General features: G+C 35.7%; 1 long non-coding RNA gene and 1 pseudogene across 1 annotated transcript in view; both read right to left on the bottom strand.

Annotated features, from left to right (window-relative positions):
* Positions 1 to 16394, bottom strand: part of LOC115937077 (uncharacterized) — a 438465-nt gene that overhangs the window by 245444 nt on the left and 176627 nt on the right. The window lies entirely within an intron of this gene.
* Positions 12617 to 13124, bottom strand: LOC102733425 (small ribosomal subunit protein uS12 pseudogene; annotated as a pseudogene).

Below are 16394 nucleotides of genomic sequence, written 5' to 3'. Positions count from 1 at the left end.
GGATTTGCTTTCCTTGTAGGCAATGTCTAGTTGGCACTACTGTTGAGGTCTTTTACAACTGATTTACCAAGAGCAGACCCTGCATGAAATTGCCTCCAAACAAGGGGCCTATTTTACAATGAAGGTGGTATGATTCGTTCACCTTGCAGGGTCAGTATGAGGATTAGAGACAATTAAATATCTCATCTAACCTTTGGTGACAACCTATTAACATCTTGAGTTCTGGCAGTAAGTATAATGACAGAAATTATTTACGGAGTTCTGCTTTGGGGAATATTTTAAAAGCATAAAAGAGATATAAAGGTAGTTAGTATATATAACTAGACTAAAGGTCATGTAATCAGTAAATGCAAGTGCTGGATATAAATACAGTATCTGATTTCAGAGCCTAATTTCTGCATACTGTGCCACATATTCCTTCACAATATTATATCACTAAAGAGATATCTTATCATAGCCAGCTATTTAACAATTGCCCAAATGTGAAGATGTATTTTCTTTGAGATCCTTTTAACAACAGAGTATTATAATTATCTTAGATAAAACAATAGAAATTATTGCCTGTTGAGAGAGGAATTGATAAACTAAAAATATCAAAATTGACTATAATTACTCAGTTCATTGCTTAACAGTTTCAATGTCAATGTTATAGGTCAAATCATATCTACCTAAAAGTTTCAATTAGATAAATTAGGGGGCTATGGTTATTAGATTATAAAAATGGTAAATTAAAGTTAATCTGGAGAAAGGGTGTCTCCCCATCCACTCAGTCATCTAGAATTTGACCACGTATCCAAAATTTACAGTGTATCTCCGAATGCACAGAAGTGTAACTATGCAAATTAGTAAGTCTTTATAAAGTATGGAAGATCCTTTCTCTAGTAGGCAATTGAATGTGAAATTAGTCAATACATCAGAATCTGTAAATAGGAGCTATGAACTCTGAGAAGCCAATGAAAGTGAGGAAAAGATGAAGATTGCTGAGGCGATTCAGCATATAGACAATGGTTTCAGAATGGTCTCCTATTTTAAAGCACAATATAATGTTTACACATATAATTATGACATATATGAGACCTAGCTCCCCAGCCCCCACCAACAGATGATTAGAGATGTCTGCAGTGTAAGGATGTTTATATTTTAAAAATATTAAGAATTAAAGAATAAACTTCTCTTTTCTTAGAAATATGATTTTGAAAAGTCCTTCCATCATTGTGAGAACATAAGGAGCTATCCTACTTCATGGGTCCAGTTTTCACAGAAGTTTTTGAAAAAGGCTAAAGAAACCACAGAAAAGGCCCTCAACAAACGCCACTACTCAGTTCTGTTTGCCATCATGGGGTTCAAGAATTTTTCTTTTTTCCATTACAGAGAAAGCTGGCGAAGGCCATTAAACACAGTGGCCAAGCCAATAGGTATGTGAAGAAGTATAATAAATTCATGTGTGGGTAAAAGTCAATATTCAATGTAGGTCATATAGGATTGAATATTTTTAACTCAGAAACCTGAATTCAAAGCTAAAGTAGTAAAAATGAAAATAAAATAGTGCTACAATGCCTTAAGACCTGAGTTGCTCCCAATTGACTGGATTAGTTTTCCAGGCCCCTTCAATGGTCTAACCTTTATTTTATATTTCAGGATACTAATCAATAAAGGCTCCCTCCCTTAACTAAATAAGCCTCACAAGGTGAAAAAAAGTCACTAAATTAATATTTATTTTGTAACATAAAAGAGCCAGTGCTATCTACAAACAGTATAATTAATTGGGATTAATTTCATGTGCAAATTTTGTCATTGCAGGTGTTGATGCAGTAATACATCAAAGAGACTTCACCTCTGTAAAAATCAATGCTAACGTAACCTTGATTACTGTTCTTGTGGATGTCACATATAACACTAATCAGTCATGGTTTGTAGCAAATATCTTAGAGAACAAATATAATTTGCTTTTTTATTGGCATTTTTCAAGATGAGAGATAATATGCATTCATGGGCCAAGCAATTCTCTAAAAGAATACAATTTCCTAAGGGAAGCCGTGGAGACAGTATTGGTGCACGTGGGAATGGTTGAGAAGAAAATTACAAGAGTGTAAAAAAAAAAATTTTTTTCACATTGATATGGAAACTACTGATTCTGTTTTGGGAATATAGGCTTCCCAGGACACTTACAGAAAAGCCAGAGAGCTTCAATTGTATAAAAGAACAACATTATGTAGTACCCAAAGGAAAAAATAACCTAACTTTATTGTAACAGACTTCATATAATCCTTATCTCTTCTCCTAAGTATCACAGACCTTCCACTGTATCAATTATGACCACAAAGGAGTAAGAGGAAGGTAAACTTGCAGTTGGTTTTAGCTTGAGTTGACCTTTAGTGATTCACTGTGTAGTAAAAATTATAACTGCAATGGCATCTTTCAGATTTGTGCCTTCAAAAATTTCCTCCATTTACGCAGTTATCATTTCAGCTTTTGTCTTTATCACCATAAGAGAATCATCAAAGCTAGAACTGTCATGCTAGGATATCAGTCAGCACGTATTAAAAACCTATTAGTACAAATTACATTAAAATTAATTATATTGAAATTAATAATACTCATAGAGGAAACCTGGTGTAAAGAGATGACATATGCAAGGTGGTATATAACAGATTTCATGTGAATAAAAATGAAACATTTCATTAAAAAAAAGCCATTTGTTGCAGCCTGAAACTGATATATATGACTTCATTGATCCTAAGTTGTCGTCCATAAAAGAAATTTCTATGAGCACAGAGGAGTTGAGGCCAAGGAGTAGAGGTAGAGGTGTATGTGCAGGCATTTCAGAAAGAGGATAAAGCAAAAACATTGTTTTAGAGAGGAGAATAAGGTTGTTGTATATATCTTTTCCATTCTCTTGTCCCTTCTAGACTTATTTCATTCCATATGTTTTCACATAATTTGACATTTAGAAGGCCAAGCTTCTAATTTTAGCAATTAAAGTACTGCTAAAATAGCATGTTAGAAAGGAAGCAATCATATTAAATGTCTTTAACAACAGAAGCCTTAACTACTCTTTGGTTTTTACTTTTGCCACCAATAATGCAGGCAGCAAAAACCCAGTGATATTTGAAACAATCACCTTATGAGTCACCTTCCTCCATCCCAAACCATTCCTGTCTGATCCCATGAATATATGAATAAACTCCTGCTTCTATAACCTCAATCTTGGCTCAGGCAAATTGTGTTTGGGCTTGGTCTTTCTAGTATTAAAACTTAACCTCCTACTTTGAGTTTTTGCTTGACTAGTCCCTCTGGTTCTTGTATCCTAGGGTGTGTTTAGTACAGTCTCCATCTAATGCAGATTTCGTTCAATTCCAAGCCCATCCATGTGGCAGGTACCTTGGTAAGGGCAGCACAACTGGGAGCTGGGGGACATTCACAGGGGGCATCATGAAGTCTCCTAATAATCACGCTTTCATTATGGTAAATTTTAATGTTTGCCCTTTAGGTTTGAGAACATATGAACAAATTTTGATGGTAAAGGCTGAAGAATATTATTCCTTTAGGTTTCTTTATCTCTTCATACTACTCATTTACTTTTTCTCCTCTCAGCTTCCCTTTGTTTTTCTTTGGTTTTACTCTTTCCCAGGTCACCTGTTCCCTTCTCAATTTTCCTTGTTATCCTCTGTTAATTTTTCCAACATCTTTCCTAGGAAAAAAAAGGTATGGGAAAATAAAACCCTGCAAGTTAAGTTTTGACTGTTTCATTTTGTAGGCATACATGCATAAGTTGTATGGAATTTTCTAAAATCTAGAAGACATGCCATAGATATATTTATGAAACTCTGTGTTCCTAAAAATCTTTGTCTTTTCATAGATCAAACTTTAGGATATGGAAGATTAAAATACATTATGATCCTATATACTTTTGTCTTTTTTTTAAGATTTTATTTATTTATTTATTTGAGATAAAGTGAGAGAGCACAAATGAGAGAGAAAGCGAGAGTGCGAGCGAGCATGAGTGGGGGGGGAGCAAAGGAGAGGGAGAAGCAGACTCTCCACTGAGCAGGGAGCATGACATGGGGCTTGATCCCAGGACCCTGGGATCACGACCTGAGCCAAAGGCAGACGCTCAAACAACTGAGCCGCCCAGGTGCCCCTACTTTTGCCTTTTTCAAAATAAGACTTTTTATTATTCCCAAATCACTGTCTCTTAGGGGTTTTGTTGTTGTTGTTGTTGTTTAAAGATTTATTTATTTGAGGGAGAGAGAGAGAGCACAAGCGGGGGAGCAGCAGAGGAAGAGGGAGAAACAGGCTCCCTGGTGAGCAAGGAGCCTGATGTGGGGCTCGATCCCAGGACCCTGGGGGACCATGACCTGAGCTGAAGGCAGCCGCTTAACCGACTGAGCCACCCAGGTGCCCTGTCGCTTAGGGTTATGACTATGTCAGGAAAAGTAGTTCCTCCCTTGTCCAGTATGCCTGATTTCTCTATAATATCCTAAACTGTGCTCTGAACAGTGATTAACTTAATGAAGTCTGTGATTCTAGCAAAATCAGATTTAAATCACTATTTGGGCAATTCTCTTGATGTTCAGCTACAAACAGTTTGTCATGAAATTTGTCAGTTATTTGTGATCCTTAAAGAGAGAGACTATAGATTAGAGAAATAGCTTTAAGGCAGAACAGTCTCAATTGCCAATGTCAGTCTTCTGGATTTCGATATTCCCTGAGATCTTGGCCTGAAAAATTCTTACTATTTGGTTAGGTCTTCAGGATTTTGAAATTTTCAGAAAAAAGTTACTTGTTCATCTTTTCTTTTCAGTTGTCTTTAACAGGATGATAGATTTAAACCAGGATTTAATCAGCAATCATATTAAATGTAAATGCATCAACTAGTCTACTTAAAAGACAAATAGTGTCATAAAAAACCCTGTATGTTTATAAGACACACAACTAAAATATACCAATATCAAAAGTGTAGGGAAAAACATAAATACAAACACCACATAAAAGAAATACGGCACAATTATATTAATATCAGAGAAAATAAACTTTAAGAGAAAAAGAAATTGCAATGAAAGCATTACTTCAACAGAGTCTAAATTTGTGTCAGACATCGTTGCCTCAAAAATTCAAACAAAACTGGGGCACCTCAGTCATTAAGCATCTGCCTTTGGCTCAGGTCAGGATCCCAGGGTCCTGGGATTGAGCCCTGTAACAGGCTCCCTGCTCAGTATAGAGCCTGCTTCTCCCTCTCCCACTCCCCCTGCTTGTGTTCCCTCTCTCACTGTGTCTCTCTCTCTCTGTCAAATAAATAAAATCTTAAAAAAATTTCAAACAAAACTGATAAAAATATTACAGAAATAATCAAATCTACAATCATAGTGCGAGATTTGAATATACTTATCAGAATCATATATATCAAGAAGACAAAACATCATGAAATGAAAGTGTAGAAGATAAGATATATATGATTGGTCACATACCTAGAACAGAGCTCTCAACAAATACATTATAAATCTATAAATGAAGTTTACAAAAATGATTATATACTGACTATACAATTATTCTTAATAAATTTTGTGTCACCACCTGGCTATGAGGCATACAAGCGTAGAAATAAAAATCAAAAGATTCTATTGACAAAAACTTATATTTAAAATTAAGAAATATGCTTTTAAATAATTCATGAGACAATAAAGAAAGGAAAAGTGAACTTAGGAAATATCTTAAAACTAATGACACCTGAAAACACTACATAACAAAACTTGTGTGAGGTCACCAAAGTGGTGCTTAAATGAACATCTATAACCTTAACTGTTTACATGGAAAAGAAACTAAAATATCAAAAGTCAAGCATCTAAAAGTTTGAAAAACAAAAGCAAAATAAACCTAACAAGATAGAATGAAGAAAATAATAAAAGAACAAACAGAACTATCTGTCCATCCATCAATAATGTCAAAAATTTACTGATTGAAAACATTGATGAAATTAGTCTCCTTCTCAAATATCTGATCCAACAATACAAATAAGCGGTATCAATCATGATTATAAATCTAACACATAAATATAATAATTAGAAGATATAGATGAATGGGCATATTTTTAGGAAAGTATGACTTATAAATCTGATCTAAAAGACATAGAAAGTTAAATTGAATCAATAAATAGAAAATTTTTCATAATTTAAAATATAGAACAGAAGAGATTTACCGGCACATTCCACTAAATATTTGAGAAAGAAATAATGCCTAGCTTTCACAAAATCTATGCGAAAATAGAGAAAAGAGTGAAAAGTCTACAGTTTATTTTATGAACCTATCAAAGCACCAATCTTAAACCTGACAAGGACACTAAGAACAAAGAAAATTATAGGCCAATTTCCCACATAAACATAGAGGTAAAAATCCTAAACAAAGTATTAACAGACTGATTACAAAAATAAAGAAGAAAAATAAATAATTTTTAGTCCATGAATTCAAGGATGGTTTAATATTTAACATTCAATCAAAATTCACCACATTTCACAGATTAAAGGAGAAAATATCTATTACCATAACAATAGTTACAGAAATGTATTTAATAAAATTCAACATCTATCTATAAAATGTCTTATCCTAACTTCTTTAACTGCTAAACGGTATGAAATAAAAAAAGAAGTTTCATACTAGCTGGTGATATATTAAAAACTTTCCTCCTGATATTCAAAATGGCACATTCCTGTGTATACTAGAGGGACCTACCTAGCTGAGTAATCCAAGATAAATAAAAAGAATATTGGAAAAGTATAAATTGAACTCTCATTTTCATGAATAATATGGTTGTGGACAAAATCTCCAAAAGACTACAAATTACTAGAATTAATTTAAAAAGTTCAACAAAGTTGTTTATATAGTCAATATAAAAAATCCGATGTTTTTCTATTCAGTAACAACCGAACATTTTTTTCTCAAAGATTTATAACTACGTATGTAGGAATATATATATTTTTATTCATATACATGTATGTTTATATATGAAATCTAAGCAGAAAACTAGAAATTATTGACATAGAGATCAAATACATTGAAAGATATATAATACAGATGAGTTAAAAGGCACAATATTGTAAAGATGTTAATTCCCTCAAACTGATCTTCAGATTAATTGGCATTTCACACAAAATCCCAAACTATATTTTATGCCACATGAAATCTGGTATTAATAGCCATATGGAAATGCAAGAACCAAGAATAGCCAAGAAACTCTTACTCTTAAAGATGAGAAATAAAGTAGAAGGACTTATTCCCCTGAAATCAAGTCAGATTGTATAGGCAGGTAACTAACTAGAAGAATATGATTAATGCAAGGATATTCTAATATACCAATTGGCCAGAAAGAAATCCATACTACAAGGATACTTGACTGGTTACAAAGGTGAAACTCTGGGGAGTAGAGAAAGAAATAAAAGTCATTGTAGTTAGGGCGCCTGGGTGGCTCAGTCGTTAAGTGTCTGCTTTCGGCTCAGGTCATGATCCCAGGGAACTGGGATCAAGTCCCACATCCGGCTCCCTGCTCGGCAAGAAGCCTGCTTCTCCCTCTCCCATTCCCCCTGCTTGTGTCCTGCTCTCGCTGTTTCTCTCTCTGTCAAATAAATAAATAAAATCTTTAAAATAAAAAAAAAAGTCATTGTAGTTAATGATGTTGGGACAACTGATTTTCTATTGGAAGACAATGAAATTTAATCTCTACTTTACAAGGTAAACAAAAATTAATTCCAAGTGGATTGTAGAATTCAATGTAAACAGCCCAAAATTAAAAAACAATAATAATGCTTCCAGAAGGTAATACAGAAAAATATTTCCAAACAAGTTATAAAAGCCACTAAAAATAATTAAGGAGATCTCTTCATCAAAGGGACACTGTTGAGAAAATAAAAGGCAGGCTAAAGAGTAGGAGAAGATCCTGCTAACGTAAACACCAACAAAAGGATCATATCATATTGAAACGATACGTAAGAAAAATACATGATAGAGACAAATGAGGAGCAAGAAAGAAAGAACCTTTTATAAATCAATAAGAAAGGGATATCCAATCCTATCTTAAAAATGGATAGGTAACAAGTCCTTCACAAAAAAAAACATATCCAAAAGACCAAAAAGTACATGAAAACGTGCTAAACCTCACTAGTAATCATAAAAATGAAAATCAATATCCACCAGAAAGACTAAAATGAAAAAGACTGATGAGAACTGGGTGTTATACGCAACTGATAAATTATTGAACACTACATCTGAAACTAATGATGTGCTATATGTTGGCTAATTGAATTTAAAAGAAAAAAAAAGAAAAAGACGGAGATATCAAATGTTGGCAAGTGCTAACATTTAATATATCTTATATGTTATTCACGGGAATTTAAGTTTTACAACCACTTTGGAAAACTCTTTGGATTATTCTGTTAAACACACGTATATAACAATGATAAACAGTAAATAGACCATATCATTCCTATGTGTATTCCCCCCAAAATGTGTGTACATGATACCAGCATTCATGTACAAAATGTTCCTAAGAGTACTGTTGGAAATAACCCAAACGACTCAACTGGCCACATTAGAAGACTGAATGCACTGAGTGGGGTACAGTCATGCAATAGAATACCATAAAATGAAAGTGAACAAGCTCTAGTGAAATAAATCAACGCGAACAGCTCTAATAAACCAGGCAAAAGTAACCTAGAGTGTTTAGAGGTGCACACCAACAATATAGAACTCTAAGACAAACAAGAAAGGAATTACCAGGAAGATCAAAATCATCTTTAACTTTACTTTAAAGTAAAGAGGGAGCGGCCCAGAAATATTTGTTATTGGGAAGACTGTGGGGGCTTCTGGAGTGATGGCAACTTTACATTTCTTGACCTACTTATGTTTGTTTCATAATAATTTATTAAGCTGTAACTTTATGTTTTATGCCCTTTCAGTATGTGTTATATTTCACAATAAAAACAAAAGATTTTTTTGAAATGCCTTAATCTCATATCCAAGCATGGATAACTATGTACATCTAGGGACAAATGACTGTCAGGGAGACATTCAAATACTTTATGAAAAATTTATACATTCATCAACCTGCTGATGCTTATATCACTGACTAATAGATATACTTGCTATTGAACAAGTTTATTTAATTAGACTTCCTGCTTCCATGCTGTAACATGTCAGAGACATCAATTATTTGTTTCTGCAAAAGTCTTGGTAACAAGGTTGGAAATGAATTTAACTGTTGTGTATACAGAAATCTGAGATCCACAAATTAATAGGTGGGTTTCTGCTGCTGTAACACCAAGTTGCTATTCAATTCCCATTTGCAAATCTGTTTCCCCTGAAGCCTGATTGGGTTCTATCTTATCATTCAAGCTGGCCCTTAGCAAAATATTAATGCATCAGAGAGCCTTTGACATCCTCTGCTTCTTCTGCGTCCCTTTAATTCCCTCTAGTCCTGCAGTATTTCTTGTGTACTTGAGGCTACCAGGAGAGAAGGAGATGACAGTCTTTCACAATTTAGGATGAAAGACCAAAGTGCCCAATTTCTTACATAGGTTTGTATATTAAAGAAGCCAAGATAGGGCTGTCGCCAAAGCAAAGATGACTTCTTTATGGAGGAACTTCTGGCACTTTGATCATCATTGGTCTCATTTGAGTGAGCTTCTATTTCATCTCTGCTTAAAACTAGTCCTCATAAATTTAGAATTGAAAGAGATACTACGAATTACCTACTCCCATTACACACTTTATATATGGCAAAACAAAGTCAGAGAACCTAATTAAACATCTTGAAGGTAGGAAAGAGGGATTTGACACAGTTATTTCAGTTGAAAGTTTTCTTGTTGTTTTATGGGCTTGTAATTCTGAAAAAGTAGATACTAGAAATATGAAAAGAATATAATATTAGGTGGCATCTGTTTATTAAAAACTGCACTCAACAAGTGTTAACTATTAATATCTAAAAGATACTTTAAAAAAATAATTTGGGGACGCTTGGGTGGCTCAGTCGTTAAGCGTCTGCCTTCGGCTCAGGTCATGATCCCCGGGTCCTGTGATCAAGCCCCGCATCCAGCTCCCAGCATCGCGGGAAGCCTGCTTCTCCCTCTCCCACTCCCCCTGCTTTGTGTTCCCTCCCTTGCTGTCTCTCTCTCTGTCAAATACATTTTAAAAAATCTTAAAAAAAAAATAAATTTCTACTCTTCACAGAAACCCTGATTTTACAGATGAAGAAATGTTTTCAAAACAGTTAAATACAACTTGCTGAAAGTGAAAAAGCTGGTAAATGGCAGAGCCAGAATTCCATCCCAGGTAGGTTTGGTAGGTAACAAATATTCATGTTCGGGGCACCTGGGTGGCTCAGTCGTTGGGCGTCTGCCTTCGGCTCAGGTCATGATCCCAGGGTCCTGGGATCGAGCCCCACATCGGGCTCCCTGCTTGACGGGAAGACTGCTTCTCCCTCTCCCCCTCCCGCTGCTTGTGTTCCCTCTCTTGCTGTGTCTCTCTCTGTCAAATAAATAAATAAAATCTTAAAAAAAAAAAATATTCATGTTCTCTTCACATACTGGGCTCTCTCTCCATCTTTTACTCCTGATCTCACATGCTAATCTACCTGTCAGTTCTCTTATATCTAAATACAAATCCGAAGTCTTTATTCTGGTTCAATTTTACTAGAAACCTCAGCCCTCTCACTTCATTTAAGGATCTTATCTTAAGCCATTTGAGTTCCCAAATGGTTTCCCCTAGTGACTGACAACACTGCCAGTGAACAATCTAGCCTGTAGTGTAGATACACCAGTCAACTTTGGTCAATTCCTGGAAAACCAGTCATGGTGGTCCCTTTTCCAAATACAGAGATGTTGTGATGCAAAATCTAACCACTAAATAATAAAGAAGCAGTGAATTTACATCCAGTAGAGCATGAAGAGGGGCTATGTTTGATGTATGCCTGTTAGGGTTGTATGTTTGCTGCAGAAGTTTGTGTGGTGTGGTTGCCTACTAGTTATTGGTTAGACAAACCACCTCCCTCCTCCCTGCCATGCCAACTCTAGGTCCTTAAAAGGAGTTGGCTATACAGAGCAAGGACAGGTGGAGCATATTTTTAAGCAAGTTGGCTCTTGATTATTTTTCTCTACTGGGCATGGAACTTCTTTGACTGTCCTACCTAGAATTTGCCCTGACCAAGTGAAGAAAAAAAACAAAACATGATATACCACTGACTTTGTATACTGTGGACAACATTACTATTTAGGAAGTATTTGTACTAGGAAGACTAGCCACTTCTATTAAATTGAACATTTACAAATATTTGGCTCCCCTGGCCCTTGTACCAAGTCTCAAGTCAGCAGCAGCAACACAACAGAGAGGATTAAAAGCATTCAATAGCATAATCATTGTATTTGCTTGAGAAAAATCTAAATGGGCACGGATTTTCAGGTGATGCATCTGTGATACCCCTGTCAGTTTCCTTCTGTACTTTGAAACTATATTCTTTACGTTTAAGGTTTGTGATTATAAAGTCTTCCCGATAATTTTATCTTTCTTGTAATACTCTCTCCTTTTGATGAGTTTTTGTATGTTGTTCGTGTTCTTAGTGTTATTCACCAGCTTTCTGGGGTTACTGTTTATCTGGTTACATCTAAAATACAGATAAATATGTCAATCTGTTCATCCTCCTCTGGAGGGAGATAAGGCCTTAGATTTCTACACTTCCTACCTCATCCCTTTCTCTTCCTTGTGATTGACTCCTCAACATCAAATCTTCCCCCAGTGAATAGGTCTATGCAAATTACAATAGCTCCTTTCTCTCCTCCAGGTTCGGTAATGGGAGTATGCTCTAACCTTGGTAATGGGAATATGCTCTAACCTTGGCCAATGGATCATGAGGGAAGTCTACCTGGGGCTTTTGGAAAATTTATCCTCACCGTGTTATCTTATGTTGTTGTTGTTGTTTTTTTTTTCTCCCTAATAAGCAGGAACAGAATAGACCCATGAATTCCTCTGAGACTGGTTATTCCTGTGTATCATTTATGGAACTGCTACAGTTAATTTATGGCTCCAAAGTTAGCTGGCAAATTCAGGTTGCAACTGAAGTCACAGCAAAATATTGGGCTCTTGCTAGTATCAGTTAGCCACTGATTTACTAACCAAGAGCCTACTTTACCTCTTGATTTCTATTAGTCATTTTTATAACAATTTAAACCATTTTAGATTTGTTTCTTGAAGCCGAATACATCCAAAATACATAAAAATATAAATAGTTTTGTTTCCTTCTCTCTCACACCCTCTCTTCTCACTAGGGCAATCCCTATTTAGACTTAAAGTCTTTGTGCCAAAAACGAAAACAGAAATGTAAAAATCTAATGAATCTCTTTCAGAGATGTATAGATTCTCTATACATAGCTTAAGGGAAGGTCTATGTATGACAAAACTGATTCTGTCTTTGCCTGAGATTGTGTTTATTTCCCTTTCACTCCTGAATGATAGTGTAACTACCTATATAATTCTAGATTGACAATGATTTTCTCTCAGTTTCTTGAATATATTATTTTATTTTCTTCTTACATGTATTGTTACTTTTGAGAAGGTCTAAGGTCAGTCCAGCTGTTGAGTTTAGGTGTGGATTTACTTATTTTTTTGGAATATGAAAATTTATTATTGTCATAGTTCACCATCAAAACCTATGATCTTGATCTTTCCTTCCTGTCTTTGTATAAGGCCAAAAGAGAGACATTGGTTCCTTTGACAACCTTAAAGCAAACCCCAGGAACATCACCAACAGCATGACCTTTGTGACCAAATCCAGCAACTAGAACTTCATCACTTTCCTCAATAAAATTCAAACAACCATCATTAGGTACAAAGGCCATGGGTTTTTTTGCCATTCTTGATCAGCTGGACCCTGACATACTTCCTTGATGGCAGAATTTGGCTGTCTGGCTTCAACGCCTACTTTTTTCCAGCAGAATTCCCTCTGCATGGGAAGCACCTCTAAAGGGTTGGCCTTCAGGGCTGTGCCCATATGGGCTTCAGGGCTGTGCCCACATGTACTGTTTTTCATGATCTCATCAGTGGCTACGGGGCCTCCTGGCAGTGCGAAGACCGTGACACTTGCCCATCCTACCCGCATCATGGGCCTGAGCAAAAGACAGGATTTATTTTTATTTATACTTCTTAAGACACTAGGATTCTCCCTCAAGTTGAAGACTTAACAACTTTCTTCAGTTCTAGAAAATTGCCTGCCATTATCCTTTCATTACTTCCTTTTCCTCATTCTGTCCTTTAGTATTCATTAAATTTAAGTTGGCCCTTTTAATTCCATTCTCTCCATCTCTTAATTTCTTCCTCATATATTCATTATCTTTTATCTTTCTGAGATGCATTATGGATAGCCTCCCCAAATCTATCTTCTAATGCACTATACGTCTTGCTTCATGTATGTGTAATCCGCTTTAATACATCTATCATTTTTTAATCATCTTTTTCAGTTTTTCAAAGATGGCATTTATTTTCATAACATGCTCTTTGTGTGTACATTTCCCGCCCCCTTTTTTTAAGTACTTATTGATATCTTATTGTGGTTTGTAAATACTGATAGCTAGGTCGTCTTTAGTGGGAATGTTGTTTTAGGGAGACTCCTAAGTCAAGAAGCATTTTATGCTGCAGAGCTTTGTTTCTCTCCCTGGAGACTCACAGGTTACATTAAAGTGTGCCAGATTTCTTATTAACTTATCAATGTAAGTTTTGTGCTAAGGTGAGAAGGATGGATACAGATCCCACCCTCTCATCTGTAGCAGGTTTGGTTTTCTAGTTGTAAATGCATGAATCTTTTCCTAGTCACAGCCCTGGGCATCCAATTTTCAGCCTACCATGGGCCAGGAGATACAGTCTTTCAAGAACATGATTTAATAACCATGAATCTATCTATACTTATTTCCTTGGTGATTTCACCCCGTTTGGTGGCTTTAAATATTATCTATACACTGATGATTTCCCAATTTACATCTTTAACCCAGACATTTCCCATCAAATCTAGACTCATATATCTAGTTGTCTACTTGACAGCTACTTAGATTTCTAATAGCCATCTTAACCTTAGCATATCTTTTGACTGAGTTCTGGTTTTTCTGCCAAAATGGCATTTTCCACAATCTTCCTCATCTCAGCTAATGACTTCATCCCTCCAGTATCAAAACAAAAATTTTGGTATCATTTTTTGACTTTTTTCTAACTATCTTATATATACACAATCTGTGAGCAAACCCTAGGGACTTTGCCTTAGAACAATAGCCAGGATATTCTCATAACCTCTACTGTTACCAGTCTGGTCCAATCCACCATCATCTCTTGCCTGGATGATTACCATAGCCTAAGAATTAAACTTCCCACTTTCACCCCTACTTCCCTTAAACATATCCATGTGACCTATCTGCTCATTAACATTCAACTTTGTAATATAATTTTCTTATATTTTCTTGCTCTGTTCTTTTTTTTTTTTTTTCTTTTCTTCACAATGGTCACCTTACTGTTCTTGAATTTTTCTGCAAGGCTCCTAACTGCAGGCTTTTGTAATCGTGGTTTCTTCTGCCTGAGTGTACACATGGATATGTCTCTAAGGCCTTGACTCACCTCCTTCCATTCTATACTTCAAGATATTTTTTTAGTAAACACTTCTCAAAAGACTTCATTTAGACTTACAAAAATACCACATGCCTTATATCTTTTACCTGTTTATTTTTCTACATCATCTATCACAGTCTAATGAATACTGCTTTACCTTATATCTCCCCTCCCTTCCACACAAGGACAGAGAGTTTTGCTTTCTTTCCTTTCTTTTTTTTTTTTTCACTGCTATCCTACCAGTGCCTAGTATACAGTGAACCCTCAAACACTATTTGTTTAATGGGTGAATAAAACAAAACAAACAAACAAACAAACCAAAGGTATAGACCTTTGTGTCTCTACCATGATTTAGGGAACTCAGTTGCTATCCATTCCATTCATGGCCTTAGGCTTTGTCTCAGGACCCTTAGGAGTGTAAAGATCTCACTTCTTAAATGTATGTCAGGTTCTATGACAAACCTACAGCAAATATGATTCTCAATGGGGAAAAACTGAGAGCTCTTCCCCTAAGGTCAGGGACACAGCAGGGATGTCCACTACCACCACTGCTATTCAACATAGTACTAGAAGTCCTAGCCTCAGCAATCAGACAACAAAAAGAAATAAAAGACATCCGAATTGGCAAAGAAGAAGTCAAAACTCTCATTCTTTGCCTGTGGAAAACCCAAAAAACTCCACCCCAAAACTGCTAGAACTCATACAGGAATTCAGTAAAGTGGCAGAATATAAAATCAATGCACAGAAATCAGTAGCATTTCTATACACAAACAACAAGAAAGAAAAAAAAGAAATGAAAGAGTCAATCCCATTTACAATTGCACCCAAAACCATAAGATACCTAGGGATAAATCTAACCAAAGAGACAAAGAATCTGTACTCAGAAAACTGTAGAATACTCATGAAAGAAATTGAGGAAGACACAGAGAAATGGAAAAACGTTCCATGCTCGTGGATTGGAAGAACAAATATTGTGAAGATGTCAATGCTACCTAGAGCAATCTACACATTTAATGCACCCCTATCAAAATACCATGAACTTTTTTCAAAGAAAGGGAACAAATAATCCTAACATTTGTATGGAACCAGAAAAGACCCCAAATAGCCAGAGGAATGTTGAAAAAGAAAAGCAAAGCTGGTGGCATCACAATTCCGGACTTCAAGATCTATTACAAAGCTGTAATCATCAAGACAGTATGGTAGTGGCACAAAAACAGACACATAGATCAATGGAACAAAACAGAGAGCCCAGAAATGGACCCTCAACTCTGTGGTCAACTAATCTTCGACAAAGCAGGAAAGAATGTCCAATGGAATAAAGACAGTCTCTTCAACAAATGTTGAAGAAACTGTGTTGGGAAAATTGGACAGCCACATGCAGAAGAATAAAACTGGACGGTTTCCTTACACCACACACAAAGATAGACTCAAAGTGGATGAAAGACCTAAATATGAGCCAGGAATCCATCAAAATCCTTGAGCAGAACACAGGCAGCAACCTCTTCGACCTCAGCTGCAGCAACTTCTTCCTAGAAACATCACCAAAGGCAACGGAAGCAAGGGCAAAAATGAACTATTGGAACTTCAAGATAAAAAGCTTTTGTACAGCAAAAGAAACAGTCAACAAAACCAAAAGATAACCGACAAAATGGGAGAAGATATTTGCAAATGACGTATCAGATAAAGGGCTAGTATCCAAAATCTATAAAGAAATTTATCAAACTCAACACCCAAAGAACAAATAATCCAATCAAGAAATGGGCAGAAGA

This window comes from Leptonychotes weddellii, chromosome 13 (genome assembly GCF_054177405.1).
Source record: "Leptonychotes weddellii isolate Sample4059 chromosome 13, ASM5417740v2, whole genome shotgun sequence".
In the NCBI taxonomy this organism is placed as follows: domain Eukaryota; kingdom Metazoa; phylum Chordata; class Mammalia; order Carnivora; family Phocidae; genus Leptonychotes; species Leptonychotes weddellii.
Note: the sequence above shows the minus strand (reverse complement) of the source record. Positions and strands in the feature narration are given on the sequence as shown.